General features: G+C 30.5%; 2 long non-coding RNA genes across 2 annotated transcripts; both read left to right on the forward strand.

Moving 5' to 3' along the window:
• The first annotated feature begins 362 nt into the window (after positions 1-362).
• LOC117680999 (uncharacterized) lies at positions 363-1790 on the forward strand. The gene is made up of 3 exons (XR_010714406.1): positions 363-695; positions 934-1167; positions 1289-1790. It is a non-coding gene; the product is annotated as an uncharacterized lncRNA (long non-coding RNA).
• Positions 1791-14028: 12238 nt separating this feature from the next.
• On the forward strand, positions 14029-15711 carry LOC109618402 (uncharacterized). The gene is made up of 3 exons (XR_010714407.1): positions 14029-14327; positions 14535-14768; positions 14892-15711. It is a non-coding gene; the product is annotated as an uncharacterized lncRNA (long non-coding RNA).
• The last annotated feature ends 1806 nt before the right edge of the window (positions 15712-17517 follow it).

A 17517-nucleotide genomic window follows, 5' to 3' on the forward strand; every position in this document is an offset into this window, starting at 1 on the left:
ATTGATCATTTTTGTAAACCAATGTTTTCTTTGTAAAATTGTAGTTAAATTATGAATTCATTTGGATTGATTGAAAAGAAAGATATTGATTTTCTGAGTGGTATTTGTTTTCAGAAATCCATAAAATTGGACAGGCATAGAGTTTCGAGGAAATAGTGTTAGCCTGTGAACATATCTGTATTTTTGTTTTAACAAATCCGACGTCCACTTTATATTCAAAATTTTATGTATTTAACACCAATGTCAACGCAAATTCGATTTTTCATATCCATAATCGCAATCTTACATTAGCATGCAAACACAGTAATCGATTTAGTTTGAATTATTTAAAACCAAGATCACCACAATTTTGATTTTTTCATTTTTACAGCCTTAGTTTTAAGAATAGCAGGAAAACCCTTAACAATCCACTTAGTTTATCAGCGCCACAATTATGATACATTTGGAAATATTTCTTATCATATATTTTTCTATTAGTATTACTGTATCCCAGTGGTATGGTGTATTGCTTGGTTCCCATTTTACTGCTATCCAATGCAAAGAACAGTATGTGTCTAGTTTGTTTCATTGTGCAGCACTTGGACGGGAATCAAAAGATGTGAGGTTTTTCATAAACATTGAAAACAAATATTGTCGATGGAACTGTACTTACTTATACACAAAGGAAACACAAAACAAAGAATGGAAAATTTACGGTATGTTTTCTTCGATAAAAAAGAAACTTTATTTTTAAAGTTTTTTTAATTTTTAAAAGTTATTGACCCCAAGTTAACCATTTTTTACATACTTTTAAAAGGAAATAAAGCGGTTCTCCAAAAAAAAATATTTATATATAGATATTGCCAAATTTTAAATATTCATTCTCACAGGTTTTATAAATGTGTTTAATTAACACCGATTTAAACCATTATCTAACTATCATTTTCTTAAAAGGTATTGAAGAGAAGAGAAATGCAGCTTACATGCGACCATCCTCAGCATCTTCCGTATACGGTAATAACCCTTCACTTTGGGGCACCCGTTATGCTACTGATGGTTTACATTCATTTAGAAAAGGTACAGAAATATTTGCAAGTGAATGGGAAATCGCACCATGGATTACGATAACACTGGACGGACCACTAGTGATATCATTTGTCCGTGTTTACAATAGAGAAGATGGTGCTGGTAAGTTGTGTTCACGTCATGTTTTTAAAAAAAATTATTACCCGCTCTCCCGCGTTGAAATTATACAAACACTTATTCTGAAAAATAAAGCAAAAATTTCATTTATGATATATTTTTGAAGGAGATAGATTTCATGATGTCGCCTTTGAGGTGTCCATGGACGGAGTTTCTTTCGAACGACGAGGATTTTTCAAAGGACCGGGACTGACTGGGCAAGTCGTGGAGATTCTTTTTGACAATCCAACAATAGGGAAATTCATAAGACTTCGCATATCCCAAGGTTCCTGGAATCTTCTTAATTTGGCTGAGATTGAAGTCTACACAACATAATGATACATGATGATACTTTTCATGTGTATTTTGTTAAATTATGTAACTTTACAACTGCGTGATGTTGTTTTATAAAGTTAATGTTTCAATAAACTGTTGATGGATTAATGTAAATGTTGTTCGTATCATACCAGTAAATGCCATTTTAACAATTACATGTACATGTTAGTCGACCTTATTGAACGAAGCAAAACCTTATTTGGTCACAATTAGATTTATCATTCACGTACCTTCTAGCAAGTGAATGCATAGTTGTATCTTTCAAAAATAGTTTTCCATCAATTGGATTTTCAAATCATTGTTTTTGTCTTTTTATTCGCTTTTGATAACTAGATGCCCGGTATCCACTGTTTTGATCGTTTTTGAAGCACGTCTCACTTTTTCCTTCAAATGTGATATAATTTTATTTTAAAATTGGTAATATTTACGAGTGTTATTGATCAATATAAAACATTATGAATTCAACTTGCGCAATATATAATATCAAAATTAATCATAATTCAACAAACAGATCCCTTCAATGAGAACCAATATAACTTTATTTGAGTGTGGAAGGATTTCTGGTGTTTGGTAGATTTTAAGCTTAAAACAATGAAACGTATAGAAAAAATTTGAAAATGTTTATCCCAATTTCTGTAGTGATCTTTTCTTGTAAAAATGACAACATTGGACCCTTATTTAATAATACTATAAAGTAACAATTAAGAACAATGAGTTTCCTTATTGCAAAATTGAATGCAATAAACCCATTGTCAATCGGTAAATAGTACAATTCAAAATGAAAAAAAGTAATAATTATGCATTTTAATTAATAAAGTTCAAACTAAATTATATAAGAATATTCCATTTCTTTTTTTTTTTTATCAAAACAATTTTGATTCTGTATTTGGGAAGGACAGTCTATGATCACATCGCGAATGAATTCAGCATGTTAATGAAGGCGAAATCAATGATACATTTGGGCATGCAGTACTCCTTACGATTACATTTCTATAAAAAGTACTATATCACAGTGATGTGGTGTATTGCTTGGCTCCACCTTTCCTATGTAAAGAGTAGTATTTTCTAGTTTGCTTCATTATGCAGCACTTGGACGTGAATTAAAAAAAATATTACTAACCGACAGATTCGTGGTCAGCAGGTTGTGAAGTGATTTATAATTTAACTCGGATAAAGATTTATCAATTAATGACCGAACCTTGTTCTTGTAAATTACATCAAAATAGTCTTTCTCTATTTGGAATTCCTTACAACAGATATTTCCCTTTAATAGGTTTTTGAGATTTCTTTTTTTTTCAGAATGATGTAGAAAAAGATAGACTTTTTATTTGAAGTATCTTCTATCTTTCCTTCAAAATAGAAATGCAACTTAGAGGGTGAATTCGTAGAAGTTATAGTACGTAGATCTATCCTTGAAAGGTGCATCTTTATTGTATTTAGACTATTAAGTATTCACATAAAAAGTGTTTGTTTACCCTTAAACATTATTTTTATTGAACCAGATGTTTTGATTAGCTAAATAGGTTAATGAAATATCTTTGCATTCGTTAAAGGTCACAAGAATCTCTTTGTAGACACAGGGAGGATGTTTTAATTTTAATTCTTTGTATTTTGAAATGCTCAAATTGAGCTAAAACGGAATGTCGGTATTATGTTTAACTACACAAGCGTTTAAAAGTGAAAATAGACTATTTTTAATTTGAATAATTTTCGAAACTCATGAAGCTTTTATTGCTTTGAGTTTTGATTCAATGTCTGTAATACCAATGATGCCTCCATTTATATTCCTAAAAAAGTGTTACGCTTGACTAACACCCAATTTCCCCAATTAAAGGAGAAAATTAATTTATTTATACTTTAATGTACAGATTGTTCAATGTTTTCTAGCATGGTAGCCGTGTAAAGACCCTTGAGATTAGAAGAGAATTCATCAGCTGACTTTTTCCATATGTAAAAAAGTAGTCGTGTAAAGACTTTTGAGATCCAAAGAGAATTTATAAAATCACATTTTCCAAATGTTACATAGTAGCCGTGTGAAGACCTTTAAGATTAAAAGAGAATTGATCAGCTGACATTTCCAAAAACAGTTAATTTTCTACTTTATCAAGAGTCAAGTATTTTATTCCAATTCCGTAATTTCACATTACCAGTTTCTTTCATTATTTACGATTTTGTTATGCCCCTATATATACCAAGACATTTTATTGTTTCAAAATTAATTTTTATACCTTTAAGAGTTGTTTCACTATCCAAAGAAAGCTTAAGCACCCCTAATGGAATACATTCCGTCTTTGATAAATTCAACTTCGTTCCTGATACAGATCCAAAATTTTCAATAATTTTGACAACATGTTCAAGTGATTCTATGTCCTCAACAGAGAACGTACTTATATCTGCATGTTATAGTATACAATTATTTATACTCTGTCCCGAGTTTTTGCTTCCACCACATTTTGCTTGATATTAATACATTTGTGCTCACAGTACGTTCATCCACTAATATGAAAAATGTCCAAGTTATCTGTTTTGAAACAGATTTAAGTTTCAATGCTCATCCCAATATAGAAAGTCTACGGGGATTTTGCATTGCATCAACCATGATTAAGCCCGTATGATTACGTTGAAAAATTGCTCGAGGTGTCCCGAGTACTTCCGAATGGAGAAAGGTTGTTAACATTTCCTATTATAATTCTCCGTAAGAAATTTATTTTCGTTCCTGTGAACTTTTATGAGTGAAAAATTATGAAAATTTATGAGATGGAAGCAATGACTTGGGACAGACTATAATGCTTGCACAGTCAATAGAGCCGAATATTTTTTCCTTGTCCGTTGGCCTTGGACATGGTCATACTTAGCTGTTCCATGTAACAAGGGGAAAATTTCGGGTCTATTGACTGTTCAGGCATTAAATAATTGTTTTATTACTTAATTCCATTTTTTAGAATTTTGTGTTTACAATTATAAAATACACAAGGTTTTCATGTCATTATGCATTCAGGGTATTGTTAATCAATACCAAGATGACCTTAAACACAGGGGCCAAGCCCGTTTTAACATTAATTTCAATGTAACCATAAATATAGAAAGGGGTCGAACTCTGACCAAGATAAAAAAACTACCAGCTTGCTTCAAAAGTCTAATAAATCAATTAATTTTTAAAACACTTGCAATATGCATGTATTTTTCATAAAAGTAGTGTCTGAAATACACTCATGCCGAATTTCAAGTTGATGGGTCTTAAAATAGCGGAGATATACGTCATTGTTCTCTCGAAGTTGCCAGTTTATTTTTACTCGGACATTTACTGGTCCAGGGCTCACGATGGGATTTTGCCTATGACAACAGCAGTATTGCAACAAGTTGAGAAACATTCGCACTAATCTTTTAAAATCTCACATCAAACGTATGCTACTTACATCCTTAAATTTCGATAAAATTCCTTAAATACTCTCAAAACTGAACTTTTATTCTGCAGCCACATCAACTTCTGACCAGACCGGCCATTGTGATAGCTAATGTTTAACTCAGTTTCATTGTTTAATATTCCTGATGGTTCAATCAGAATCAGTCTTTCTAGAAGACGTCAAAATGGCTGACCCTGTCCGAAGGCAATGTGGTTGCAGAATAAAAGTATAATATGGAGACTATTTAAGGAATTTTATCGGTGTTTTTGTATGTAAGTAGCTTGCGTTTGATGTAAGATTTTAAAAGATTAGTGCGAATGTTTCTCGACTTGTTGCAATAAATAAATCAAAGGCCGGAACGGAAATGAATTATGTTTTGTGCAGAATATTTCCTTATAAAATAGGTAGTGATGCGTTTATAATACAATAACTCATCATGGTTACAAAAATCGATGAAATTTCAAAGTTCAAAGTTCAAAAATAAAATTATTCTCTATCTGCTTTAGACAGTCTTTGAACAATTTTCACAGGTTCATAATTTGAATACATTAACAGTGTGTCCTTAATTACATGTATAATAATAAAATATACTTTTATTTATCTAAATTCTCGTTTGAAACAAGATTACCTATGGTATGGTTGTTTACAAACTAATCCACAACACGTGATATCTAAAATGCTCGACCAAAGCAACTGCATTATCGTGTTTATTTATTGCAACAAAATCACTAAATACGTTTATTGCTTATATTTATTTTTGGAGACCATGCCCGATAACAAATAAATTTACATATCAAATTTTATTTCTATCGGGCACGGTCTCCAATTAAAATATAATCGATAAACTTAAATAATATTTAGTGAATGTTTACATTGCACTTATTTATGCAATGAGTTGTCAATAGCCAGGGAGGCAAAATTGTTTTTTTGTACACAATTTAGTTGAATTAAAGGAATACAAATCCTGTAATACGTTTAATACTTCAATGAACTTATTTTTTATGCGCATTTAAAAGGCGGTGCAGAGCATGAATTTTTGGACGATTGCCAATCCAGACGATCGCTTGAAGGCTGCCGAGCATTAGCTCGACGCCTTAAAAACGATATTGCATCCTATGATACTAACAATCTACATCAAATAATAAAATATTATAATATAATAATTAATATGATGCAATGTGATAATGTAACATATGTATCATGTTATACATTATTGTATTTAATCACAAAAAATATTATAATGTATGATTCAATATTGTATTATATGAAATATCATATCACAGAATACATCACAATATTGTAAAATACAATATTATATTGAATAATATAGCATGAGATTGTATTGTATGAAATTATATCATATTTGATACATATTATTATATTGCATCATATGATGCAATATAATTTGATACAACAGTATATCATATGATACAATATCATGTGAAATAGTAATGTATTATTTAATTCAATATCATATGATATAAAATCGTATCATCCGATACAATATAAATAGCTATCATATCTGTGATATATGTCAAATATGTGATATATCATATGAACAATACCATGAACAATACCATATAATAAAATTATATCGTATTCATATAATATTATATATGTTACTATATCTAATCATATGATTCAATATTGAATATTGCAATATCAAATGAAACACTATCATGTGATAAAATAATACAATATCATATTATACAACATTGTATCATAATATACAATACTATACTATACAATATCATGATAAAATATCATATCATAATGTAAAAATAAATTGATAAAATATCATATCGTATCACATAACTTTTCACAATATAATGCATGATATAATATTGTATCAGTTTGAACAATAGTGTATCATATTATGTAATACAATATCATAGGAATCATGTTATATCATTTAACAACAAACAGATCTATCAAGCAGATGTAAGTAAGGTAAGAGTTTTTTTAGCATCCTTGATAATGGTGATCATGCTCTGCATTTTCCCTCAATTTCTTCACGGGGAAAAATTTGCAATCTCGTGGACCATCACACTTGCTTTTGTCCTCATAGTCAGTCAATACATTTAGGTGTAAAGAAAACGGAATGGTTTACAAGAACCTGTTTGATAAAACTGGTATTATTTTGGAATGCACGTCATCATGAAATAGTCAATCAATATCTTATCTTCGACTTTAGTGGATTATTTCCATTTGCTCACAACGAAAGTGAATAAAAATTTGGACAAATTTCATACAAAATTCAGTCGCGGCAGTTTCATTAATCAACGTTTTAAAATACATTTGTCCTGTTGTATTTAGCAATAGATTTATTCAAATTATTTGATTGGATTTGTGAAAGTCACATGTATATTTTATCTCTTCTCAGTACACTTTAACACGCATAATTTACTTGCTACATTAAACTCTTCTAGTAAACTTACGACAAATATTGGTTAATTATTCAAAATTAGTTTTTAAACACACCAAAAAAACAAAATCCAAGTTGAACGCATGTTTCTCTGATCGTACAGCTGTGTATATATATTTCATGTTATTCTTTGCATGTACTATATACAATATATCTAGGGTTCGCAAATCCCAGCAATATTTCCGGAAAGCTATAGTTCTGTAGCTCAGCAGAAAACTACAGTCATCTATGAAGCACATTTTTTTGCCTTCATGTATCATTATTTATCGCAAATATATAGCATGGATGTATACGCTACGGCTGATGTAGCATTTCGTTGAGTGATGACACTTTCTAACCGGTGTGTATTTCGATTGCGAGTCGCAACAAACTGGCGCATTTATATATTAGGCCTGCCTATTATGGAAACAAATGTCGAAGAAAGCTCATGATAGAGTTGTACTCGCGAGATAAAAATTATTTGAGAACAAAAGGGGCGATATATACGTACATGTGTAATAATGTTATCTGTTAGTGAAAAAATCCCCCTAAAACCAAAGAAAAGGTTCTCTAATAGCAGAGCCGTCGACGGGCGCATATGGATTAAAGTCACAGATTGTACTTCGCTCATCAAATTGCATTATTCAGTTTATTGTGAAAAAAATCGTCAGAAACTGTTTATTGAACAAAATTATTATATCTTACATTGGCTATTTAAAACGATCTGCGTCAACAAAATGCTATATATTGCAAAATAAATCACTTCTCTGTATGTCTGTAATAAAAAAAAAATCATTAAAATAATTCAATACATGTATAATAAACTTTAATTCAAAAGGATAGAATATATATGTTCTTCAAGTATCTTCTTTGTATTTATACGACTTATACTGATTTTTAATATTTTTTTTTATATAAATCCATTCATCTTTTAAAATCAGTAAATGGAAGCTTTGTATCAGTTGCAAATAGTTCTGATAAAAATAATAACACTAAAACACTCCCGTCGGAATCTATATTGTTAAATACGTTCATCTTACTTAATTATTAATTATGATTTGAAAAAAAAATTTATATGGTTACTATTCATTTCAGTGTCTTCAAATGACCCAAAACCCAAATTATAACACTTTAGGAACGTGGGGGAATAAGCCGAGGCATAAACCCATATAAGTTCATTTGAAAAATCAACAATTTTTTTTTCTTACAAATATAACTTTAATATTTATCAAGCATATGAAATCATTTGCATTCAGTATTGCCAAAAACCATCAACAATTGGATTCAAATTTAATTGAACCATGATATTAAGACATCATATGTATATTCTAATTGAGGAACAAAATGCTAATAAAATTGGATGGTCAGACTATAGTTCTTTTACAGAGAGGGTCATCATATCATTTTTTAAAGAATGTATACTGATAAAACATGTAAATATCTATCTTTTTCAATTTTCAAAAAAATGGTACCAAGACCTACTCCATTGTACATTGTTGTAAAAAGCAGGTTTTCCTCCTTCAATTTTCAAGATGATCATCAAATAAAAGACCAAATTATGTTTGCGCAATACTAAATTGAGTTTGTTATCTTAATGGGTTAAAACATGTGATTCCGTGGTAGAGTTCTTGGGTCATACGTAAGCTGAAGTAAGTGTTAGATTCCGATGATATTAAATATTTTTTATGTCTTTGTTTACTTTGTTTAAATTCGAAAAACGCATTTGACGTAAAGAAAGTAAAAATTGCGTTATTATGAATTAAACACATGCATTTAATCATTTTCCTGTTTTGAGTTAACTGCTAAATAAGTTATCTTTAGTATTACTAGACTTTGACCCGTGCTGCACGGGTTGACATTGCATATCGGACTATTACGAAATATGTACATCGACACACCGTATTATTGACATTTACATAACAAAGCTATAAGCCAACAATAATGCTATTAATTTCACTACACTTTCTTAGTTTGAATATCTAACTGTGTCTCGGGAAAGGCCCTCATCACACTTAGAATGCCTCCCATATACCCGTAATGTAGGAGAAAATTGCAAAATTTTGGAAAAATTAATGAAATATGATATTAGAATGATATTAGAAGTACTTCAAAGGTTTGAATAAACTGCCTCTGAATTACTATACTTATGGACAATGAACGTAGATGATACTGTCTAGTGTGGCGTATAGACACATGAAATATGTATACAAACGTTAATCCTTTGAAATCAAAAATGAGACAAACTAAATATCAGGTACAGATATATACATGTCCTATCTAATAGTTGAATTAAAGTGACTTGGTTACGAAGCAAAATGTTAAGCAAAACGTGTTGGAAACAGAAACTTGGGACAGACTATAATAAATATAAAAGTAATCGGGACGCAAACACGTTATTAAATAAATTGTGTTACATTTTTAATCAGGTAAACTTTTAATCACTTTTACTAAATTTTAGAATACAACAGATGACGGCCCGTGCAAGCGCAGGATATAACTCTAATACATTGCTTGTTGAACCAGAATTTTTTAAACACATTTTTTTGTAAATACTGCGTCGAATGTTTTTTTTTTTTCTGAGCCAATGTTTTAAAACTGAAATTTAGAAAAAAACCTATTGGCTGAATATTTAGAGGAGCGGGCTTGGATGAAAATCAATATTGAAATTGACTATACATGTATATGTCTTTATTTCGTCTTATAACATTTGACTAAAAAAAAATTTCAATCTTTTTCGGCTTTTGACAGTTTGTTCAATATGCAGTGTATTACTGCAACTGGGAATATTTTCATTTTTTGCATAATCTATTGTATTACATGCCAATCCTCAATAGCATATAAACTTGCATCGGGTTTTTTTTTTTTATATAAAACGGAGGAGGGGCGGTTGTGTTGTGTGCAGTTTTTCTATAAATTCTGACCTTAACGTCAAATATGACGTACTATTTTGATTCTTTAATTTGAGGAAAATAAAATGGCAAAATATGTTTAAAATGCAGTTAGCTTTCTCAAAATACGGGTCTGTTAAAGCAACATGTGGCTATTTATGCAACTCCTACTTATTTACAGCTGTTTTTAAGGTACCCCATCACTACACCTACACTTTTTAAGACACTACGCCACAAGATGGCGATTTAAATGTTTTGTTAAACTGTTTATATGTATATCGTCGTAGCTCAGTGGCTAAAATATTGGGCTTCTGAACCGCAGATCATGAGTTCGAATCCGCCTGGAGTTTTTGTTCATGTTAACTTAATTAAATGTTTGAAAATGTAATTTTTCATCCTAAATTGCACATTGTTTTGCCTATGAGACTTAAATACTTATTATGCATGCTGATTTTAGAAAATATTTCACGGTGTAGTGAGCAACCTTAAATGGTTTTGTTGTCTCTGAGTCTTCTTTCTACATTTTTCAACATGAAATAATTATGCTGCTTTTTACAAAAAGGTGGAGAGAATACACTGAGATAACAAAATTCGCACTTTTTAAATATATTTTTTCGGAGAAATATAAGTCCAGAGATATGACAATGTTTGTTTTAAATACTTCTTTACATCATATACATATAGTAAATCTAGAGTTACTCACAGGATTTGTCTTGGATTTGTAAACAAGTAGATATAAGTAATAAGGAATAAATCTTTGAATATTATGAGGTGATCATATACGGTCGGGGGTTGGTCAAATCTATCATAAAGCTCTTCTCTTCCCCGACGGTATTTGACCACCTCCTTATGCTCAAAGAATGGAATGATTCATTATTTCTTAATAAAAATCAAAACTGATTCGTGTCGATGAAACTTGCAAACTATTTTATCTTGAGCGCCAACTTTTTTCAGATATAAGCCTGTTTTAAAAAAGGTGGGGGAGCCCCCCCCCCCCCCCCCCCCCGATGCAACGTCCGCGTTTTCTCCATAAATTGCTTATTAATTTCAACAGTTCACAAATTGGTAGAAAAGGTTAACTACCAATCTGTCAATGAGCTAAAAACGTTTTTAGTTTAAAACGCAAATTCATGCATAGTTATTTGTATATCTTAAACCAAAATTGTTCGATCCAAGGTTTTTGCCTCATGAGTTTTAGCCTTGAATTAAATTAGTCGGTCCGTGTTATTGTTTACTATCTTCTATAAAGTTTTTTTTTTCCATAAATACTTAAATCGCGCATTTTGATACAAACTCCCACTTACTTGATCCGCCAAAGTGTGTCCACACCCTAACCCTTACTTTTGCTTTGCTTGTTTCATCAAGATATTCTAGTCTGCAAAACATCTTGAATTTGTACATTTTTTAAAGCAGCAAAAAAGATGAGGTTGTTAAATAAGCGTGTCCTTTGATTTCATTTAAAATAAGAGCCCCAAAACAACAAATCTTCATTTGATTTCTCTGTGTTACATAAATACAATATGCTTGAACTCCGTTAATGATATTCTTAATGTCTTTAAAAAAAAGTAGATCTTATATCTTAATACATTTCTATGTAAAACATTAGTAAAACCTTGGTATTTGCCCGATGTCAGAGTTTGAACAATTAAAAAAACTACAATTACATTTCCTGAGGATGCTTTCAATAGTAATATCACAAATTGTAACTTTGCATTTCTTGAGAAAAAGAATAGAATAAAATGACAACAGATCCCCATTTTTTGGTTCTGAATGATCACGTTGTTCTTAAAAGTTGATTTAAGCTTCAATGCGAATCTGCAACTATTTAATGCAGGATAAAATATAGATGTATATATAATATAAAAGAGTTTTGATTTATGAGGCCATAAAATCAAGACTTCTTCGACCTGTGATTGCTATAACGAATTCCCTCAATGTTCAAATCAACAATAAAATGGTTTTGTGTTTTATGCAGGTAAGAAGGTAGGAAGGTAGCGCGCAATGACAATACAATCAATAATTTAGACGAACCCCTTGATACTGGGGTGTCTGATTTTCTGAAAAATAAAATGATTTACTCTTCGTTAAATATTAAGCAACAAAGATATTTCTAAAAATCATTCATTGTCAATATAGATAGGGAAACGGTTGATTACATTGTCTCCAACTGTTTTTCCGCAAAAATTGTTTTGTCAACCAAATTTTTCCATAAATATAATACATAAGCATTTCCAAGAGAAACACTTTTATTAATTTTGCCCAACTTTGAGCTTTGTTGCTACAAGTAATTTACCCAATACAAGTAACTAAATCCAAAATCTTCCAATGAGTCCAAGTTCATTTGCAATGAAATAGATCAACAGATTGCGTTAAAGGTCGTTTATTCATGGCAAAACAAAGTTCATGGAAAAATTTACATCCAGCAGCAAAATCAGAGAAAATAAGAATGAGAGAATTTACATGTGCCAGGTTCTGATAAGACAATAATTTATTACAAAAGATGATTGGATGCTGGACATGTTAATTGATCCAAAATGTTTAACAGTCTTGAAACGTACCCCCCAGTGACCCTGCTGTGCACAAATGCAAATTACCATTTGTAACATGACAAAGTATTTTGACCATGGTTGTTAATGAGCACCCCCTTACATGCATACAAACATTATTTTACAAGCTTGACTTACAAAGATATATTAAAAAAACACACACAAGTATATTATTACAAAATTTGCTGCCAAAAATGATTTTATTTACAATAAAATTAATTAACTTCAATGAAAAGTTTTATCAAAACACATTCTTTCGGTACTTCTTAACAGAAAATAACTGTCATGAATCAATCTTCATAATTTCTTTGGTGAACACGTGATACTGTTAAATTTTCAACTATAATTTGTTTTTCTTTTATATAACCGTTTTATAACAATTTTATATTAACGAATACCTGATACTGAGAATGGACATACCAGTTTTATGATACCGTATATCATTTTTAAATTTGTGTAGTTCTTGTTAAGCAATCACAGTCATTGTCAAAAAATGATCAAAAGGTAAATTTAAGAAAAAACAACAAACAAAACATTGATTAACAACTCCTGAAAACTGTCACTTTTTATATTTTTGCTTATTGCACTGCGTTATAGACTCCTTATTGAAATCCAATTCAGGGTACGATTTTATTTGTATAATCTTGTGAGCACCTTTCTAACCATTCTATTTTGAAACAAATGATAAAACATGATTGTAGTTACCAAGGAGGACGTTAAGTTCGGTAATTTACATCTTTTGTTGCCATTTGTAAATAAAAATCGCTTCAATTTTTTGGAGGATATCAAAGAGATCCATCATTTTGACAATCAGTGCCAGTTTCCACAGAAAATGTGATTTATAAGTGTGAGGAGGGGGTCGCAGAATATAATCTGTTTACATATTTGATACTGGCAATTAATCATTTTTGTAAATTAATGTTTTCTTTGTAAAATTGTAGTTTAATTATGAATTCATGTGGATTGATTGAAAAGAAAGATATTGATTTTCTGAGTGGTATTTGTTTTCAGAAATCCATAGAACTGAACAGGCATAGGGTTTCGAGAAAATAGTGTTAGCCTGTGCATGTAGAGTACATGATCTGCATTTTTGTTTTAAATCGACGTCCACTTTATATTCAAAATTTTATGTATTTAACACCAATATCAACGCAATTTCGATTTTTCATATCTATAATTGCAATCTTACATTGGCATGCAAGCACAGTTATCGATTTAGTTTGAATTTTTTAAAACCGTAATTTTGATTTTTCATTTCTACACCCTTAGTTTTAAGATTAGCAGGAAAAACCTTAATAATCCACTTCGTATGTCAGCGCCACAATAATGATACATTTGGAAATATTTCTTATCATATATTTTTCTATTAGTAGTACTGTATCCCAGTGGTATGGTGTATTGCTTGGTTCCCATTTTACTGCTATCCAATGCAAAGAACAGTATGTGTCTAGTTTGTTTCATTGTGCAGCACTTGGACGGGAATCAAAAGATGTGAGGTTCTTCATAAACATTGAAAACAAATATTGTCGATGGAACTGTACTTACTTATACACAAAGGAAACCCAAAACAAAGAATGGAAAATTTACGGTATGTTTTCTTCGATATAAAAGAAACTTATAAAGTTATTGACCCCAAGTTAACAATTTTTGACATACTTGTAAAAGGAAATAAAGCGGTTCTCCAAAAAAAAAATAATTAAAAATATCAAGAAATTTTAAATATTCATTCTGGCGGGTTTTATCAATGTGTTCAACACCGATTTAAACCATTATCAAATTATCATTATCTTAAAAGGTATTGAAGAGAAGAGAAATGCAGCTTATATGCGACCATCCTCAGCATCTTCCGTATACGGTAATAACCCTTCACTTTGGGGCACCCGTTATGCTACTGATGGTTTACATTCATTTAGAAAAGGTACAGAAATATTTGCAAGTGAATGGGAAATCGCACCATGGATTACGATAACACTGGACGGACCACTAGTGATATCATTTGTCCGCGTTTACAATAAAGATGATGGCGGTGGTAAGTTGTGTTCACGTCATGTTTTAAAAAAAAAAATTATCACCCGCTCTCCCGCGTTGAAATTATACAAACACCTATTTTGAAAAATAAAACAAAAATTTCATTTATGATATATTTTTGAAGGAGATAGATTTCATGATGTCGCCTTTGAGATGTCCATGGACGGAGTTTCTTTCGAACGACGAGGATTTTTCAAAGGACCGAGAGTGACTGGGCAAGTCGTGGAGATTCTTTTTGACAATCCAACAATAGGGAAATTCATAAGACTTCGCATATCCCAAGGTTCCTGGAATCTTCTTAATTTGGCTGAGATTGAAGTCTACACAACATAATGATATATGATGATATTTTTCATGGATAATTTGTTAAATTATGTAACTTTACAACTGCGTGATGTTGTTTTATAAAGTTAATGTTTCAATAAACTGTTGATGGATTAATGTAAATGTTGTTCGTATCATACCAGTAAATGCCATTTTAACAATTACATGTTCATGTTAGTCGACCTTATTGAACGAAGCAAAACCTTATTTGGTCACAATTAGATTTATCATTCACGTACCTTTTAGCAAGTGTATGCATAGTTGTATCTTTTAAAAATAGTTTTCTATCAATTAGGTATTCAAATCATTGTTTTTGTCTTTTTATTCGCTTTTGATAACTAGATACCCGGTGTCCACTGTTTTGATCGTTTTTGGGAGTTGATTTTAATCAACTCTCCTATGCAGTTACTCAGTCAAACCGAAAGTGAAACAATGTTTGGACCTCAGCACAAATCATTGCTTCTGACAAGACTTAGTTCTTGAAAATAATTGATAAATTCGATGTAATGTATGCTAAAGCATTGTTTTTCAAGGAAACTTATTTACAAATACCTTGAAAATAGTCAGATTCTAAATGGTACGAACAATTTAATAAAAAATTGTAGTCGTATGTATTCCTACGCCAGAGTTCAATATACATAATATTCAAAGATAAAATTAATTTAATCAAACTATGTATCAGTAATGGAAATAATTCTCGAAAATTGTATGGATCCAAGCAATATTGAACTCTAGTTTCGTTCAACTCGACGTTCGGCTGTCTCCGTAAATCCTTGTCGGAGATTTACGGTGTCAGCCGAGCTTTTGGTTGAACGAGACTAGAGTTCAATATTGCTTGGATCCATACAATTTTCGAGAAATATTTCTATTACTGATACATAGTTTGATTAAATTAATTTTATCTTTAAATATTATTTAACATGATTCATATGGGGGTTTCTCGACATTCTTGTCGAAAAAGTCCAAAAATTCATATTATAAAAATGTGCATAATTCATATTATAAAAATGTGCGTAATTCAAATTAGAAACTGCATGTGCTTGTCATGCAAAATAACGTATCCTTGATTTTAGAATAAATATACACCGACAAAATCAACTCCCGTCAGTTCTTCAGTACTTTGATTAAAGCACGTCTCACTTTTAATCTCAAATGTGATATAATTTTATTTTGAAATTGGTAATATCTACGAGTGTTATTGATCAATATAAAACGTTATGAAGTCAACTTGCGCAATATATAAAATCAAATTTAATCATAATTCAACAAACAGATACTTTCAATGAGAACCAATATAACTTTATTTGAGTGTGGAAGGATTTCTGGTATTTGGTAGATTTTCAACTAAAAACAATGAAACGTATAGAAAAAGTTTAAAAATGTTATCCCAATTTCTGTAGTGATCTTTTCTTGTAAAAATGACAGCATTGGGCCCTTATTAAGTAATACTATACAGTTACAATTAAGAATAATGAGTTTCCTTATTGCAAAATTGAATGCAATAAACCCATTGTCAATCGGTAAATAGTACAATTCAAAATGAAAAAAGAAAGTAATATGCATTTTAGTTGATAAATTTCAAAGTAAATTAAATAAGAATATTCCATTTCTTTCTTTTTTTTAATCAAAACAATTTTGATTCTGTATTTGGGAAGGACAGTCTATGATCACATCGCGAATTAATTCAGTATGTTAATGAAGGCGAAATCAATGATACATTTGGGTATCCAGTACTCCTTACAATTACATTTCTATAAAAAATAAGTACTATATCACAGTGATGTGGTGTATTGCTTGGCTCCACCTTTCCAGTGTAAAGAGCAGTATTTTCTAGTTTGCTTCATAATGCAGCACCTGGACGTGAATTAAAAAATTATTACTAACCGACAGATTCGTGGTCAACAATTGTGAAGTAATTTATAATTTAACTCTGATACAGAATTATCAAATAATGACCGAACCTTGTTCTTGTAAATTACATCAAAATAGTCTTTTTCTATTTGGAGTTCCTTACAACAGATATTTCCTTTAATAGGTTTTTGAGATTTCTTTTTTTTTTCAGAATGATGTAGAAAAAGTATTTTCTATCTTTCCTTCAAAATAGAAATGCAACTTAGAGGGTGAATTCGTAGAAGTTATAGTACATAGATATATCCTTGAAAGGTGCATCTTCATTGCATTTTTTACTATTAAGTATTCACATAAAAAGTGTTTGTTTACCCTTAAACATTATTTTTATTGAACCAGATGTTTTGATTAGCAAAATAGGTTAATGAAGTATCTTTGCATTCGTTAAAGGCCACAAGAATCTCAGACACAGGAAGGATGTTTAATTTTAATTCTTCGTATTTTGTAATGCTTGAATTAAGCTAAAACGGAATATCGGTATTATGTTTAATTACACAAACGTTTAAAAGTGAAAAAAG

The sequence above is a fragment of the Magallana gigas genome, chromosome 5 (assembly GCF_963853765.1).
Source record: "Magallana gigas chromosome 5, xbMagGiga1.1, whole genome shotgun sequence".
NCBI lineage: Eukaryota > Metazoa > Mollusca > Bivalvia > Ostreida > Ostreidae > Magallana > Magallana gigas.